Genomic DNA, 18,728 nt, shown 5'->3' with positions numbered 1-18,728 from the left:
TCCAGAATAAGCCTAATCCCTGGAGGCAGAGAGCTGGCCTGAGATAACGAGTGGTTCACACCACAGCAAGCCTCATACGGCCCACCCCACAAACAGCCTTCCTGCTACCTCACCTGGAGTACTGTGTCCAGTTCTGGGCACCACAGTTCAAGAAGGACACTGACAAACTGGAACGTGTCCAGAGGAGGGCAACCAAAATGGTCAAAGGCCTGGAAACGATGCCTTATGAGGAACGGCTTATAAGGGAGCTGGGCATCTTTAGCCTGGAGAAGAGGAGGTTAAGGGGTGATATGATAGCCATGTTCAAATATATAAAAGGATGTCACATAGAGGAGGGTTGTTTTCTGCTGCTCCAGAGAAGCGGACACGGAGCAATGGATCCAAACTACAAGAAAGAAGATTCCACCTAAACATTAGGAAGAACTTCCTGACAGTAAGAGCTGTTTGACAGTGGAATTTGCTGCCAAGGAGTGTGGTGGAGTCTCCTTCTTTGGAGGTCTTTAAGCAGAGGCTTGACAACCATATGTCAGGAGTGCTCTGATGGTGTTTCCTGCTTGGCAGGGGGTTGGACTCGATGGCCCTTGTGGTCTCTTCCAACTCTAGGATTCTATGATTCTAAGAGCAAGATGGGAGAAGGTTTGGGCTGCTCCCACCAAGCTCAAGCTGTCCCCATTTCTTTCTCCAAGCCATTTCTAGGCTGTTTCTCAGGATTGCTGATCCAAAGAGACTTACATCGTAAAAAAAGACAAGCGGCAACCACAAGGCATAGGTAACTATAAAGTCAATTAGAAAAAAGAAAGTGAGAAAAGGGCAGTTGCTGAAACCCTGGCAGATATCACAGCCAAGCCCCTCAGAGGACAGCAGCTGACCCCACAGAAGACCCTCGGGGATCGGCCTCTCCTGGCTCTACCATCTCCTCAGATAAAGGTCTGAGCCACCAGTCAGAGCATTTGAGGGGGGGTTGTGGGGAGGCAGAGGACTATGCAGATCATGGCCACAACAGTCACAGCTCCACACACATTGCACACACCTGCGAGAGGCACCTGGATGCATCACGACCCAAGGACTGCCTGAGCCCTTGGAAGCCCACCACTGCCAAGGCCTGTGGCTCAGCTTGTCTTGCTCAGCTCCATTTTCTACTTCTTGCTTCCAGTGCTTCAAAGAGGCACCGCTGGTTCCCTGCCTGCTTTTCACATTTCAGCTCCCACCTGAAAACTGTCTCTCCTGCCACCGCTTCCTCTGGGAACATTCATCTGGAGGTGGCAGTTAATACCCAGCCTGCAATCAAAGATGGAGTAAGAGGCATCACAATGAATCACAGAGCCATGGCTTCTGCCTCATAACACACACACACACACACACACACACACACACACACACCAACATCCCTCCCCATCTCCCTTAGGGAATCCAAGCCTAATTGCTTTATGGGGAGGATCTCTGATACAACTCTGGACTCTCCTTCCACCATCCGCCCTGCCAGAAAATGTCTGCTTCAGCTGTGCTTCCCCCCCCCCCCCAGCAAGTCCCAGGCGGGCAATGCATCAGAAAGACCTGATTCAGGGGTCCAGCCAAGGAGATGAATGGGCTGGACAGGTGGGCTGGCTCTTTGGACTACCCCTTGGAGTGGTTGGGCCAGTCCTAAGGCCACTGCTCAAGTCCCCTCCATCACTAGAAAGATGGCAGCTGAACTGCCTCTCCCAAGGAATAGCACAGGCCTTGGGGAGGGGGACACTCTTGCCTTGCAAGGCTTGCAGTGAATGAAGTGAACCTCCCAGGGTTCACACCCACCATTTTCCAGAGGTGTAGCCATGTTGGTCTATTGCAGCAAAAGCACCAGGAGTCACAGAGGCTCCCTCCCAACCATGGGGCACCTGCAGGGCCCCCCACCCCAGTCTCGGCACCCCCTGCACATCCTCAGCGCTGACCAGATAAGCCACAGCAATGCTGACATTTCCACAGCAGTACCTGAAAGACCAACCAGTTTAACAAATCAGCTTTTGGCGGGGGATGAAGGTTTTCCGACAGCTGGCAAGTATTTGTTTCATACATTTATTTACTGCAAATAAATGTAAAATACTTGGGAGTGCAAAGGATTCCAGGGTGTATACACATAGGTGTAGCATGAAGGAGGAAATTAAAAGGAACTGACATACAAAAAATACAATCTGTCACCATTCACAAACCATCTAGCTAATTAACATCCAAAAACTGGAATAAAACCTGCCATCCTGATTCAGGCAGTGGGTGATAGGACTTCAGTCTTGCAATTCAAGACCCTGAAGTGATGCCCTCCCAAAGATTTGCTAGTCTTTCAGGAGTCAAGGCAAAACTCTTGCCTGACTCAGCCTGCCCCCAAGGGCTGCTCATCATGAACATCTCTGGGCTGCTCCAAACTGCTTGGCGTAATGCTAGCTGGTTCTGGTCCTGCAAAGACTTGACTCCGGGGAGGAGGAGCCCGCCCCCTGCCATCCCTCAGCCTGTGAGGGGAACATGGAAGGGGAAATGGAGACCAGAATAGCACCATCCAGTGACAGAAAGTATATTTGGTTTTTCAGAAGCGTTTCTTCAGGTGGGTGTCAGCTTGACAGGCTCAGTGTGGCAGGGAAGGAAGGAAGGAAGGAAGGAAGGAAGGAAGGAAGGAAGGAAGGAAGGAGAAGAAAGGGGATGCTTCTTTGGCAGCAGACCCAGGGCCTCTTCCCTGTACCTGCTGCCACAAACTGCCAAGAGAGGAGACGTGGCGGCAGGACCCATGCTCTGTGAGGGGGGCAGGAGCCCCTCTGCCCACCTCCGGCTCCTGCAAAGCAGCTGATCTGTCTGCCTGCCTCCCCTTTCACCTTGCAGGAATCTGTAAGAAATGCGACTTGACAGGCAGTGTTCCAGCCTGGGAGAGCTGCTTTCCTCAGGCCTGGGGGGGCGTCTTTGTGGGGCCCCAAAGGAAGTGCTTTTAAAGTGCACTGATGTGATCAGAACAGAAAGGCAGAGAGAAGGCAGTGCCAGTGCAGGCTAGAGGCCTGGCTGATGGGCAAAGGGAGGGCGGAAGTGTGAGGAGCTCGTTCTACTCTCGAGTAGGACCCTGGCAGAGACACATGCCCGACTGGCATGTTCCCTCCCTCCTGGTTGATTGTTCAGGAGCTTCAAAAGCTTTCTTCTGCCCGAACATCACAACGACTGATGCCAACAGACACTGGACACTTAGGGATCCGCAGAGTTCTTGCAGTCTGCGTAACAGTCCTCAGCAACTCAGCATTTTGGCTAACCTACTTTATTTACAGGGACGCGGGTAGCGCTGTGGTTTAAACCATAGAGCCTAGGACTTGCTGATCAGAAGGTCAGCGGTTCGAATCCCCACGACGGGGTGAGCTTCCGTTGCTCGGTCCCTGCTCCTGCCAACCTAGCAGTTCGAAAGTACGTCAAAGTGCAAGTAGATAAATAGGTACCACTCCAGTGGGAAGGTAAACGGCATTTCTGTGCGCTGCTCTGGTTTGCCAGAAGCAGCTTAGTCATGCTGGCCACATGACCCGGAAGCTGTATGCCTTCTCCCTCGGCCAATAAAGTGAGATGAGCGCCGCAACCCCAGAGTCGGTCACGACTGGACCTAATGGTCAGGGGTCCCTTTACCATTACCTTTACTTTATTTACATATAAACACACACAGAGCACTGGAACACAGTAACACAAACATCCTGTCTCCGATCTCTTCCCACACTGTGGAGTCAAAACATACACCGTCATGTGATAGACAACAATCCCATGACTGCAATCATGAAGCAGGAATTCTAACAAGGTCCTTAGCCCTTGGATGAGAATACCAAGCGTGGGGTGGGGGGCAGACACCGTTCCTTCCATGCTCACTGAATCATGGGTCAGTGAGGGGGGAGGGTTGGCATCCTGAGACTAAGGACCCCACATGCCAAGACAGTGGGAATCCGGGGCCCAGACTTAAGAGGAGCAGAACCGTGACCTGCTTGCCAATTTAGATACAGTGACTGAACTGGAGGCCCCTCGACTGACTTCAGGTCCAGTGTTGGACCATTTCGATCAGATACTCCCTACTGATGTGGATAGATTCCTCCAAGTTGGTAGGCCCACCACCTGCCTCCTTGATCCGTGCCCATCTTGGCTGATTAGGGAGTGTCCAGATGTTGCGCGGACCCCCCTGGTTGAAATTATCAATTTGTCCCTTGGTACGGGGACATTCCCAGGGGAACTGAAGGAAGCAGTAGTGTGTCCACTTAAAGAAAACTTCATTAGATCCCTTAGACCTATCCAATTACTGCCCAGTTTCAAATCTTCCATATCTGGGTAAGGTAATTGAGAGAGCGGTTGCTGAACAGCTTGGTAGGTTTCTGGAGGAAACATCGGCTTTAGATCCATTTCAGTCCAGATTCCATCCTGGTTTTGGGACCGAGACGGCTCTGGTCACCCTAACAGATGATCTCCACAGACAACTGGATCGAGGCGGGTCAGGACTGCTGATCCTTTTAGATTTGTCAGCAGCCTTTGACATGGTCAATCATGATCTTCTGGACCACTGCCTCGCAGACGTGGGGATACAGGGCATAGCCCATAACTGGCTGTGCTCTTTTATCTCTGGTCGGGGACAGAGGGTGGCACTAGGGAGGGAAATGTCGTCGCGCCACTCCTTGGTGTGTGGAGTGCCGCAGGGCGCAATTCTCTCCGCAGTGCTTTTTAACATCTTTATGCGCCCCCTTGCCCAGATTATCCGGAGCTTTGGGCTGGGCTCTCACCAATATGCTGATGACACTCAGCTCTATCTGCTAATGGTTGGCCACACTGACTCGGCCCCGGACACACTGACCAGATGCTTGGAAGCTGTGGCTGGATGGTTTCGTGGGAGCCGATTGAAACTAAATCCTTCGAAGACAGAGGTCCTATGGCTGGGTCGGGATGGCATGGGGATGAGGGACCAACTTCCCTCTCTTGCAGGGGCCCAATTAGTGCCATTGCCTTCCGTTAAGAGTTTGGGTGTAATCCTTGACACCTCCCTGGCTCCCGGTAGAGTACAGGGTCAGATTTAAGGTGCTGCTTTTGACCTTTAAAGCCCTTCACGGCCTAGGACCCTTGTACCTACGGGACCGCCTCTCCCGGTCGGCCCCACGGAGAGCCTCAAGGTCCATAAATAGCAACACCCTAGTGGTCCTGGGCCCTAAGGAAGTTAGATTGGCTTCAACCAGAGCCAGGGCCTTTTCAACTCTGGCTCTGGGCTGGTGGAACGCTCTGCCTCATGAGACCAGGGCCCTGCAGGATCTGATTTCTTTCCGCAGGGCCTGTAAGACAGAGTTGTTCCGCCTGGCCTTTGGCTTGGAGCCAATTTGATTCCCTCCCTCTCTTTCTTTTTTCCTTTCCTTCTCCTCCTGCAATGAGGCTACATTTTAATATTTTAAAGTTTCAATATTTTAATGCTTCAATATTTTAATTTTGTTTTTAAGTTGTAATCATTCAACTTGTTTTTATTATTGCTTGTAAGCCGCTCTGAGCCTGGCCTTGGCTGGGGAGGGCGGGGTATAAATAAAAATTATTATTATTATTAGAAGCCTGGCGAAAGGTGGATTTTGGGGAGCAGCTAAGTCCCCCTTGAGAAAAGAAAGTAAGTTCATTGGTCCTGTTCCAGAGCCACAGGCATGGCTGTGGCCTGCCGGCCTGCCTGCTGGGGGTGCAGCTGTGGGCCAGATGGGCACCTGCATGCAGGCGCAGGGGGGCTCTGTGTCCCACGGGGACTCCTGCATCTTTTGCATGCCGGAAACTGGCACCTCCTGTTTCAAAGGCTGAGAAAGGAGGTGTCTCTGCCCTCCTCCCACACAGAGACCGGCAGCTGCCTATTCCCAAAATGGTACGAGTGGGGTGGATGGAACAGTGGAAGCAGCACCTCTAAGGGGTCTTTGGGGCCTCTGCTCAGGTGATGGTGGGAGAAATGCTCTTGAGAGTGGGGGCCCAAAGGCATGGCTGGGTGCTAGATGGCTCACAGATTCAGAGAAGTCACCGGGGGGAGACCCTTGAGGGACACCATTGAATTGGTACTTTGTGCTCTGTGAAGGAAGGAGACTCTTTGCCAAAGCCTGGGTTGCAAAATGTTTGGTTTTTGCTTTAGCAGTGGAGAAAGGATTCTGAGCAACGGTTTGCAAGCACTACGCTGAAAGGAGAGCTTGCAATCTATCACATTTGCCCTTCCAACAACCTGGTGAGGTAGACCATTAACCAACATCTCCACTTGGCCCATGAAGAAAAGGAGGCTGCCCCATGCACAGCATCCAGGTCCCACTTGCTCCCGGTAGAGCAGGCTGGGGATCAAAGCCTCTCAGAGAGGAAACAGGGTGAGGTTCACAAGTAACTCAGAGCTCGAGGACTTCCGGTGGAGCGCGGAACCTAATGCAGGCGAGGGTTCTTCCTGCGGAGGTAACCCCAGCTTTTTCGCCAGTTTTTGGAGGATTTGAGGGCGCCAGAACCTCCAACCAAGCCTCTGGTGGGTGTCTAGAGGTCCAGGTACCCGGCAGTGCCAGACAGCCGATCGCTCTGTCATCAGGTAGCCTTTGAAAAAAAGGTGAAGAGTACGATGGTGCGGGCGGCAGGCAGCCGGGCAGCCATTACAGCGGCGATTTAGCGGCGATTTAGCGAAGCCCCGAGCCTGCAAGGGATAGCGCTTTGCTCTCAATACGAAGAGACCCGGACATATAAAACAGACAGCGAACTGAATAAAACAAAATAAGGAAGTCTCCGGGTAAAAAAAGGGGAGAAAGTTCGAGTTCTGCGTTGGTTTGACTTCAGCGGAAAAAGACGCAGTGTTGCGAGCAGAGCTTAAAGAGAAAGTAAGTTACCGCCAGCGGATACTGTTTCCGTATCCCTCGGGTAGCTATAGTTTAAAAGGAAAAAAGAAACTCCTTTCTTGGTAAGGGAGAAAGTTAAGAGGGAGCAGAAAAGAGGGGTGATAGAAAAGAAATCCCAGCCGGCAGGGTAACCGAAGAAACGGAAAAATAGAAAGGATTGGAGCTAGAATATTTTCCGGAAAGTTAAAGCAGCGAGAGAGTGAGAAGACGCTCCGACGCCATCTTAAGAGGGGAGGCAAGGAGAGGCGCTGTGGAGGTTGCACTAAACGACTCAAAAAAGCGTTAAACACGGGGATACCGGGTACTACAAACATACCGGCTCAGTTGTTGGAGAGGTTACGTCGCAGCTTATCAGACCCCCGCGGGGTTGCTACCCCCCGCCCGGGAAGCTAACTAAGAAACTTTGGTTGACGCGGCAAACAGACGGGACAGACGGATTCCCATGGAGGGGTGCGCCTAGTAGTACACTGCACTATTTTATGACCACATTGGGGCCACTTTATTACTCTCCTCTGAGCCTTCGGGCCGGTGTCAGCCTCGGAGAGTAGCCTCCCTCCTTGCAGGACTGAGCTTTAGATACTTCCAACATAAATGCTTACGAAGTAGGTACGGACCATCTCAAAATAGCTTAGGTCATTCAAATCGATATCAATACTGACAGTCAAATCCTTCTTTCATTTGTGACATTCGGAGTAGCCCCTTACAACTCTGACTCACTCCCCAGCTTATCAATATTAGGACAGTATGGGTTATCAACTCGCAAACTGAATTCACGGACATCGAGATATCGGTTGGATTAGCCCGAGTGGGGGCAAGAAGCTTATAGACTGAACACTTTCGATTAAAAACGGCCAACTAACCCACCCTGAGATTTGGGGGGGGAAAGGACAGAAGTCAAGTATATCAAGCATACTAAGCAGCGGGGAACGGTGAACGGACTGGGCTATTCCCTACACTCATTTGTGATTTAGTTTTCTGTTTGGTTAACGTAATTCTCCGATTTATTCACTTGGGGCTGTATCTCCTTTCCTCTGATTGTGATGGCCAATGTGATATTGATTAAGGGGTTTCGGTACTAACTTAAGACTGTGTTTGAAGTAAGGGCAGAAGCCCTAAAACATAGAAACATCAGATTAGACAGGCCACAACCTGACCCCCAAAGAACTGCGATAATGGCATATAATAAAAAAAAAGGACCGGAGGGGGGTACCCCAACAGATAGGAAAGCCTCAAAACAAGAAACAGAATTTAGAACAGAAATATTGAGAATGTTCGCAGAAATAAAACAAAGCGAGAAAAATTTAGAGACAAAATTAGAGCAGGTAGACAATAAAATTGGAAAAATGGATAAAAAGATTGAAGAGACAGTAAGTGAACTTAAAGGTCAGATTAAGGAGGTATCAAAAAGAGTGGATGAGGGGTTTAAAAAGACCAAACAGGAAATGAAAGAAATGAGACGGGAAGAAGATAAAATGAAAGATGAGATAGTAGACCTATATAAAAAACAGGAAGAATTAAAAGACTCTATCGCGATGAATGAACTTAAACAAAGAGAAGCAAACTTAAGGCTGAGACAGATTCCGGAATTACTAAATGAAAATATAAAAGAAAGACTAACAAAGGAAATGGCACAGTGGTTAGAACTAACGGAGGAGGAGGTGGCAGGAGCAATACAAAATGCATACAGAATGAAAATTAAAGCAAATAAAGCAAAGAAATATCCAGGTGACTGTTTAGTCACATTCAAAGACAAAGAGATGAGAAATCTGATTTTGCAAAGAAATAGAGAGAAGAGACTCTACATTGACGGAAATTACATAATCATATTTAAAGATATTCCAATAAGATTATTGAAACGAAGAGAATCGTATAAACCACTGGTGCACTTGCTCAAAAAAAATAGAATAGACTTCCGCTGGGAATTTCCGGAAGGTGTTACTTTCTTTTACAAAGGAGTCAAAAGAAGACTGACTAGTCCGGAGGAAATAGGAAAGTTTACAAGAAGATATAAAGAACTGCAACAAGGAGAGGAGGAGCCGAAAGGAGCCGAAGGCGGAATCAGACGGAGGGAAGACTCAGAGCCGGTAGAAGAGGAAGAACAGAACGAAAGAAAGACAGACGAAGAGGAAGAAAACGAAGAAGAAGAAGGAATAGAAGGATCTTAGGCTAAAAATTTGAAATTAATAAAGATGACTTTAAAACTATGGAGTTGGAATGTGAATGGGATGAATGATAAGAAAAAACGGAATTGTATTGAACGCATTTTAAAAAAGAAAAATCTAGATATTACATGTTTACAAGAAACGCATGTCGCAAAGAAACATAGGAAAATTCTGATCAATAAGAGGCTAGGGAACGAATTCATCTCCTCAGATAAAGAGAAGAAAAGGGGAGTAGTACTATACATTAAAAACAAAATCGAGGCACACCAACTATTTAAGGATGAGGAAGGAAGAGTGATCGTGGTTCGTATCAAATGGCAAGGTGAAGCATTGATAATAGTGGGGATCTATGCCCCTAATGGGAATAAAACAGAATTCTTTAGCTCACTGGAAGAAAAATTATTTGAATACATGGACCAAAAAATTATAATAATGGGAGATTTGAATGATGTGACCTCAATTGAGATGGACAGACTAAGAAACTCTAAGAATAGAGAAGGGAAGCTACCTAAGACATTTTTCACACTGATTGAAAACTGTAACCTTATCGATATCTGGAGATTAAAACACCCTCTAGAGAAACAGTTCACATATCACTCAGAACCGAACCAATCATTTTCAAGAATAGACCAAATATGGATATCGAACGAATTGACACCAAGAATAAAAAAAATTGAAATCCAGGCCAAAGTACTATCAGATCACAACCCAATTGAAATGGAAATGAAGGGGACAGAAGAACGAACGTTCAGATGGAGATTAAATGATAATCTATGGGATGATCAAAAATTTGTCGATAGAATCCGGAAAAAACTAGGGGAATACTTCCTAGACAATTCAGATAAAGGGGTGAAATCAAGTGTGGTATGGGACGCGAGTAAAGCGGTAACGAGGGGTCTTTTTATCCAGCAAAATGTTCTGGAAAAAAAGAATAAGGAAAAGAGGTCAAAAGAAATTCTGAGACAGATTATGGATAATGAGCAGAAATTGATCACAGAACCGAATAATGTAAATATAATGCTGGAAATAAAGTCCCTTCAAACGCAATTTGCAATGATGATAAATAAGGAGGTCGAGTGGAACATAAAAAGGTTAAGACAAAAAAACTTTGAATTTGCCAATAAGTCAGGTAAATGGCTCGCGTGGCAAGTTAAAAAGAGGAAAGAACAAAATACAATCAATAAAATACTAATAAATGATGAAGAAACAACTGATCCGAAAGAAATTAGAAAAGGTTTTTTAGACTTCTATGAGCAACTATACCGACATAAGGAAAGGAATAATAAGAAAAAAATAGACAGATACTTAAAAGAAAAGATGGTGAAGAAGATGTCATCTGAGCAGAAAGAACAACTAAACGCCCCAATCTGTAGAATAGAGGTGGAAGAAATGATTAGAGAACTGAAAAGAGGGAAGGCCCCGGGTCCAGACGGGTTTACACCGAGCTACTATAAAGAAATGAAAGACACATTGATGATTCCGCTTATGGAAGTAATGAACAACATCTTAAAAGAAAGAGATATGCCCAGATCATGGAAAGAGGCCTTTATTACCATCATCCCAAAACAAGATTCGGACCTAACCCAAGTCAAGAATTATAGACCCATCTCCTTATTGAATACGGACTATAAGATTTTTGCTGGCATTTTAGCCAAAAGACTAAAAAAGATATTAATAAGGACGATACATGAAGACCAGACGGGCTTTCTCCCGGGTAGGCTAATAAGAAACAACACAAGATGTATAATTAATCTTATTGAATATTTATCAGATAGACACGACAAACCAGCTAGCCTAATTTTCATAGACGCGGAGAAAGCCTTCGATGATGTAACTTGGGACTTCATGTTAAAAAATCTGGAAGTAATGGATGTGGGACAAGAGTTTTTAAACGGCATCAAGGCGATTTACACAGAGCAGAAGGCGAGGCTGATAGTCAACAATGTCATCACTGAGGAGATAAATATATGTAAGGGAACAAGGCAGGGCTGCCCGCTCTCGCCGCTGCTCTTCATAGTGGTGTTGGAGGTACTATTGAACGCAATACGACAAAATAAGAAAATCAAAGGGGTAACATTAGGTTCAAATGAGTATAAAGTCAAAGCCTACGCGGATGATGTTGTTCTTACGGTGGAAGAACCTATAGAAAGTATAAGGGCGATCCTGAATGAGATGGAAGAATTTGGGAAGCTCGCAGGTTTTAAATTGAATAAGAGTAAGACAAAAATGATTGTCAAAAACATGGATCAGGATACGGTGGCAACAGTGCAACAACAAACTGAAATTGAGGTTGTTAAAAAGATAAAGTATTTGGGAATCTGGATTACCAACAAAAATATTGACTTATATCAAAACAATTACATCCCGGTTTGGAATAAAATTAAAAAAGATCTGGAGGTCTGGGCCAGAATGAAATTATCATTCTGGGGAAGAATATCCATGGTGAAAATGATGCTGCTACCCAAACTGTTATTTCTGTTCCAAACATTACCCATACTAAAAGGATCCAAAAATTTTAGAGAATGGCAAAGAGCGATCTCTAGATACGTTTGGGAAGGGAAGAAGCCCAGAATTAAATTTAAGTTGCTAACCGACACAACAGAAAGAGGGGGCTTTGCCCTTCCTGACATGAGATTGTACTACAAAGCATCCTGTTTGTGCTGGTTAAAAGAATGGGTTAAGTTGGAGAACAGAGGGTTATTAGATTTGGAAGGGTACAATAACAAATTTGGGTGGCATGCATATTTATGGACGGACAAAAAGAGGGTGCATAAGGGTTTCAGCTGTCATATTTTTAAGGGTCCACTAATAGAGGTCTGGGACAGATATAAAAACATACTGGAGCCGAGAATACCACACTGGCTATCCCCGCAGGAGTTAACAAGTGTTAAGAAAGTTAATACGGAAGAAGAGTGGGGGAAGTACGGGGAGATGGTCATTAACGAAGGGGGTAAATGGAAAATCAAACCATACGACCAGGTAAAAGCGCTCACACAGGGCTGGCTTCACTATTTTCAGATAAACGAGATGTTTAAAACAGAGGTGAAGGAAAGGGGATATGAGGAGAAAGAATCTATATTTCAAAAAGAGATAATAAATAGTGAATATAAAAACCTCTCCAAAATGTATAAAATCTTATTAGAGTGGCACACAAAGGATGAGGAGGTGAAGTCAGTGATGGTACAATGGGCTAGGGACTTCGGGTATAACATTCAAATGGAAGATTGGGAAAAACTCTGGAGGGAGAATATAAAATTTACGGCCTGTTCGTTACTGAAGGAAAATCTCATGAAGATGCAGTACAGGTGGTATATGACGCCCGTTAAACTGGCCAAGATGTATAAGATAGACAACAAATGCTGGAAATGCAATCAAAAGGAAGGGACATTTTACCATCTATGGTGGGAGTGTAAAAAGGTTAAAAGTTTCTGGGAGGAAATATATAATGAATTGAAAAAGATCTTAGGTTATACCTTTGTTAAAAAACCAGAAGCATTCCTACTATTATTATGGGAAAAGACATTAGGAGAAAGGACCACAAATTCTTTCAGTATGCGGTGACGGCAGCCAGAATAGTAGTAGCCCAGAGGTGGAAACAAGAAGAAACCCCAACGGTGGCAGATTGGAGAGGAAAACTGATAGAATATGCTGAGTTGGATAAGTTAACAGGGAAAATAAGGTTCCTAAAAGATCAAAAATTTATTGAAGACTGGGGGAAATTCATAGGATATCTGGAGAACAAATGTATGGTAAAAACAACGCTTGTGGGATTCAAAGAGGCTCTGTAAAGAACTAATAAGTATTGCTTAATAGAAATAATGTATCAAAGGGGTATGAATGGCAATGTGTAATTTGAAATGTGTATCTAAGATTTAAACACGAATGAAGGTTCAACGACGTCGAAGGAAGTCCTAAATGTATGCGAAAGGTTGAAATTTGGAAATAATGTATATATAAGGATACCAATAAAATTTTAAAATGCAAAAAAAAAAAAACAAGTAACTCAGAGCTCTTTGTCATGGCTAGCAGGGCAACACTTTGGGAAATTGCCATGCTGAAGTACAGTGGTACCTTGGGTTACATATGCTTCAGGTTACAGACTCCACTAACCCAGAAATAGTACCTCGGGTTAAGAACTTTGCTTCAGGATGAGAATAGAAATCGTGCGGCGGCGGCAGCAGGAGGCCCCATTAGCTAAAGTGGTGCTTCAGGTTAAGAACAGTTTCAGGTTAAGAACAGACCTCTGGAACGAATTAAGTACTTAACCTGAGGTACCACTGTATTTGTTTTGTCATAAGAGGTAAACTGCAGATAAACACTTTAAAAATAGCCTTCCATAAAGCTTAGGCAGTCATGGCCAGAAGTCAAATTGATGTTCTCAGCTGAGCCATCCATCCCATCCCATCCCTCCCCTCCCCTTCTTTGCAGCACTTTCACCTGATGTGATGCCTTCACTGCTGCTCTAAGCGGAGATTTGAAAAAGATATCTGTTTCCATCTCCCCCACTTCCAAGACACTTACACTCGCTGGTCTCTTCCCAGACTTCTTGTTTTTCAGAATACATTCTTTAAAAAAGACATAATACTTGGACAAAAGCATAGGTCGAGGGAACCGGTGTACAGCTTCTGGGTCATGTGGTCAGCATGACTAAGCCGCTTCTGGCAAACCAGAGCAGCGCACGGAAATGCCGTTTACCTTCCCGCCAGAGCGGTACCTATTTATCTACTTGCACTTTCATAGAATCATAGAGTTGGAAGAGACCACAAGGGCCATCGAGTCCAACCCCCTGCCAAGCAGGAAACACCATCAGAGCACTCCTGACATATGGTTGTCAAGCCTCTGCTTAAAGACCTCCAAAGAAGGAGACTCCACCACACTCCTTGGCAGCAAATTCCACTGTCAAACAGCTCTTACTGTCAGGAAGTTCTTCCTAATGTTTAGGTGGAATCTTCTTTCTTGTAGTTTGGATCCATTGCTCCGTGTCCGCTTCTCTGGAGCAGCAGAAAACAACCCTCCTCTATGTGACATCCTTTTATATATTTGAACATGGCTATCATATCACCCCTTAACCTCCTCTTCTCCAGGCTAAACATGCCCAGCTCCCTTAGCCGTTCCTCATAAGGCATCGTTTCCAGGCCTTTGACCATTTTGGTTGCCCGTTCCAGTTTGTCAGTGTCCTTCTTGAACTGTGGTGCCCAGAACTGGACACAGTACTCCAGGTGAGGTCTGACCAGAGCAGAATACAGTGGCACTATTACTTCCCTTGATCTAGATGCTATACTCCTATTGATGCAGCCCAGAATTGCATTGGCTTTTTTAGCTGCCGCGTCACACTGTTGGCTCATGTCAAGTTTGTGGTCAACCAAGACTCCTAGATCCTTTTCACATGTACTTTTGGGTTCGGTCAGTCAGCCAGTTACAAATCCACTGAGTGGTAGCATAGTCAAGACCGCATTTTACCAGCTTCTTTACAAGAATAGCATGGGGCACCTTGTCAAATGCCTTGCTGAAATCAAGGTAGGCTACATCCACTGCGTTCCCTTCGTCTACCAGGCTTGTAATTCTGTCAAAAAACGAGATCAGGTTCGTCTGACATGACTTATTTTTCAGAAATCCATGCTGACTATTGGTGATCACAGCATTCCTTTCTAGGTTTTCACAGACTGTCTGCTTAATGATCTGCTCCAGAATCTTCCCTGGTATTGATGTCAGACTGACTGGGCGGTAATTATTTGGGTCCTCTCTTTTCCCCTTTTTGAAAATAGGGACAACATTTGCCCTCTTCCAGTCTGCCGGGACTTCGCCTGTTCTCCAGGAATTCTCAAAGATGACTGCCAGTGGTTCTGAGATCACATCTGCCAGTTCTTTTAATACTCTTTGATGCAGTTCATCTGGTCCTGGAGACTTGAATACATCTAGACTAGCCAAGTATTCTTGTACTATCTCCTTAGTTATTCTGGGCTGTGTTTCCTCTGCTGAATCATTTGCTCCAAATTCTTCAGGTCGGGCATTGTTTTCTTTATCGGAGAAGACTGAGGCAAAGAAGGCATTGAGGAGTTCAGCCCTTTCTGTGTCCCCTGTTTGCATTTCACCATCGTCTCCTCTGTGTGACCCCACTCTTTCTTTGTTCTTCCTTTTGCTATGAACATACCCATAAAAGCCTTTTTTGTTGCTTTTAACCTCTCTAGCAAGCCTGAGTTCATTCTGTGCTTTAGCTTTTCTGACTTTGTGTCTACACGTGCTGGCTATTTGTTTGAATTCCTCTTTGGTGGTTTCCCCCCTTTTCCATTTTTTGTACACATCCTTTTTTAATCTTAACTCAGTTAAAAGTTCTTTAGATAGCCACTCTGGCTTCTTTAGGCACCTTCCATGTTTCCGTCTCATTGGTATTGCCTGAAGTTGTGCTTTTACTATCTCCCTCTTAACAAACTCCCAGCCATCATGAACTCCCTTTCCTTTTAGTATTACTGTCCATGGGATCTCACCCAGCACTTCCCTAAGTTTTATGAAGTCGGCTTTCTTAAAGTCAAGAAATTGAGTCCTAGTATGCTTGGCTGCTCCTTTCCGCTGTATAGTAAACTTCAGAAGAGCATGATCACTCGCGCCTAATGATCCTTCCACTTCTACCCCACTAACCAGGGGGTTGGACTTGATGGCCCTTGTGGTCTCTTCCAACTCTATGATTCTATGATTCTAAGAGGCCATCTCTGTAGCAAAAGCCTAAGGGGGCAAAGGAAGGCTGCTCACGGCACTTCCTTGGAGATCAGACACAACTCAGGGAATCTGCAGTGAGGGCTCTGGAGGGTTCCCCTGCCCCAACTCCGCCATGGGTTCTCCCAATCTCCACCAGAGCAGTAGCTCTGAGGAAGGGGTGCTGAAGCCACACACAGCATCCTCAACAGCTCTTTGCACACCAAATGCAGCATCTTATCACCAACAGTAACACTCAGGTGGCGCTGTGGGTTAAGCGCCTAGGACTTGCCGATTGAAAGGTCGGCGGTTCGAATCCCTGCGACGGGGTGCGCTTCCGCTGCTCGGTCCCAGCGCCTGCCAACCTAGCAGTTCGAAAGCACCTCTGGGTGCAAGTAGATAAATAGGGACCGCTTACTAGCGGGAAGGTAAACAGCGTTTCCGTGTGCGGCTCTGGCTCGCCAGAGCAGCGATGTCACGCTGGCCACGTGACCCGGAAGTGTCTCCGGACAGTGCTGGCCCCTGGCCTCTTAAGTGAGATGGGCGCACAACCCCAGAGTCTGTCAAGACTGGCCCGTACGGGCAGGGGTACCTTTACCTTTACCTTTAACACTCAGGCTTGGAGTCAACAAGCTCTCTTGGAAGAGAAGTGCTTGCTCATTTCAGCTGAATCAGTTTCCAAAGGAAGCTGCCAAAATAACCTGGAAAGCTGGACAAGTTGCCAAATGAGAAACAAACCCAAGGCCATCTTCTCAGCATTAGAGCAGGTTGGCAGCCCTCAACACTGGAAGGTGCTAGTCCAGGACCACTGGATGTGGAAAGGAAGCCAGAGGAAGCACTTGGCCAGGTAAGGCCATCAAAGAGGCAGAAAACGAAGACCCTGAGCAAGAACAGTGACAGCAGCAGCATCTACCAAAAGGCCAGAAGGCACAAATATTCTCCACTGGGGAACAGGAAACCAAACATCTGTTCCAGCCTTCAGTTAGAATGTGTGGGGGTGGGTAGGTAGGCTGGAAGGTATGTATAGATGCAGAATAAAAAAGGAGCCATAAATATCTTTATCAAGGCATCTTAAAATGAAACTTGGAGGGAACCATCTGTGCCCTAATTCACAATTTGCATGCCTCACAGGACTGTCTTGCAGCTCTTTATAACTCACAGGGATTCACAGGGACTCTCACACATGCACCAACCCCTCCAAAAACAACAACTGCTAAGCACACTTGTGGCCTGTTTTATGGCACTTCCTGGTGTACTAACTGTTTTGGGTCCTTCAAAATTCAGTCTTAAATGAAGAAGGGAAGCCACCAGGACCCATGAACATCAGCAATTCAAACTCGACCAGAGGGTCTGATGACTTCCTAGTTCAAGTTATTCTAATTGCAGAAAACACCACAATCACCAAGAGGCTTGTGGCAGGCAGTTCAGGATGAGTGATATACTGCAGGAGAGGGGTTATGGGCTGTATGGGGAAGGGCACGTCCTGCTCCTTTTGGGGATTATTGTCCACTTTTGGTCGTCGTCGTCCCCCCGCTCTCAGCTGTCACCTGTGGCTCCTGGAAGGTGTCTGCATGTGACAGAGGTCACAATTCCAAGAACGGCCTAGGGAACACAGTGGGACTTAGGGAGGCAAGCATGCAAGCAAGCACCATGTTGATGATATTGGGAGAGTGGATCAGGGCAGATTGTGACCCCCTCAGTTCACAATTAAAAGAGGTTCCACACAGATTAGAAACTGTTACTGAAGAAAAGTGTGCGCGTGTGTGCGCTCACCCCCAGCACCAGGGGAGAGCTCCCCTTTCACGTCCGCAGCACAGACTTGCTCAAGATGAGTCAGGAGCAGGACCCAGGAGTTCTGTCTCTCCTCTCCCCTCCCCATCACACCATGCACATTGGAGCGCACGAGACGCCGCAGAGAACAACCATCTGTGTGCAGGGAGAGACAAGACCAAGTATTTGCAAGGAGTGAAGAGGGTCCTCGGTCTGAACAAATGGCAGGGAGACTCTGGAAGACCAGAAGACCCTGCAGCAACCGAATGAGGCCAAAGGAGGCCCACTTCGGCCAGCACCCTTCATCTCCCCATGGCAAATCCCTGGGCCGCCTCCAAGCAGACACGAGGGCAGCAGAGGCGCGGGCAGGCGCCCTTTCCTCCCTGCGGTTGCGCAGTCGCCTCTCCTCAGATGAGCGCCCCCTTTGAAGCGTGGCGACGCTGCTCAGGATCGCACCGTTGAAAAAGAGCAGGAGAAACGAGCGCCAGAGGACCGAGGAGGAGGAGGCCTCACCGAGACTGAGGTCCCTGGGAACCCTCACCGACCACCTGGACAAGGCACCCGGCTCCCCGCTCTCCTCCAGGCCGGTCCAAAGAGCCGGAGCCGCTGCTTCCAGGCCCTGTCCGAGCCCCGACTTGTGGCCTCCCTTCCAGGAGGGGCTGCCTCCCGCTCCCGCCCCCGCCCGGCTCGGCCCTACCTGGGCGGCTGCTCCCCGCCGGCGCCTCCAAGCCCGGCCTGCTCGGCCCTCCGCGTCGCGCTCCACGCCGGGCGGCTGCAGCGGGGGCGCGCGGCGGCCCGGCTGAGCGCGCCCTCGCGAGTCCCTCCCAGAGCCCTCGGGACGGACTCCGGAGTCGCGAGGCGGCGCGGCGCCCACAAACCCGACGCTCCGGAGCAGGTGTGAGGGGACCGAAAAGAGCACAGCAGCGCGCGCGCCCCGCAGGACTCGGCTTGGGGCGGGGGGGGGGGGGTCTCTAGGGCATCAGCGGCACTCCGAGTTCTGCCCGCCGCTCTGCCCTAAGCCCCGGCCCAGCACGGGGCGCCCTCGCTCCGTCCCATTGCCGCGGGCTGGACTAGATGACGCTCGAGGTCGCCTCCCAAGGCTGCCATTCTGTGGTTGACCTCTGCCCCTGCCTCCCCAGCCCCCCGAGTTGACTTCCCGTGGGCCTGGGCTGAGAAATGGAAGCAAGCTTTAGGGGATGAAGAGAAGCCGGGAGAACCAGCCTGAGGCCTGAATTAGCGGGGTGTTTCCCCCGTTACTTGA

The 18,728-nt window shown here is 47.6% G+C and overlaps 1 protein-coding gene across 1 annotated transcript in view; it reads right to left on the bottom strand.

Moving 5' to 3' along the window:
* LINGO3 (leucine rich repeat and Ig domain containing 3) overlaps positions 1-18,256 on the bottom strand; it is a 48,691-nt gene extending 30,435 nt beyond the window's left edge. The window contains exon 1 of the mRNA XM_083720464.1: positions 18,165-18,256. The gene's annotated coding sequence lies outside the window, so the exon portion shown is untranslated. The remainder of the gene's footprint in view (positions 1-18,164) is intronic.
* Between the last annotated feature and the right edge of the window lie 472 nt (positions 18,257-18,728).

This window comes from Podarcis gaigeae (assembly GCF_964106915.1).
Source record: "Podarcis gaigeae genome assembly, chromosome: 18".
Lineage (NCBI taxonomy): Eukaryota > Metazoa > Chordata > Lepidosauria > Squamata > Lacertidae > Podarcis > Podarcis gaigeae.
The sequence above is the reverse complement of the archived record's forward strand: the minus strand, read 5'-3'. Positions and strand labels throughout refer to the sequence as shown.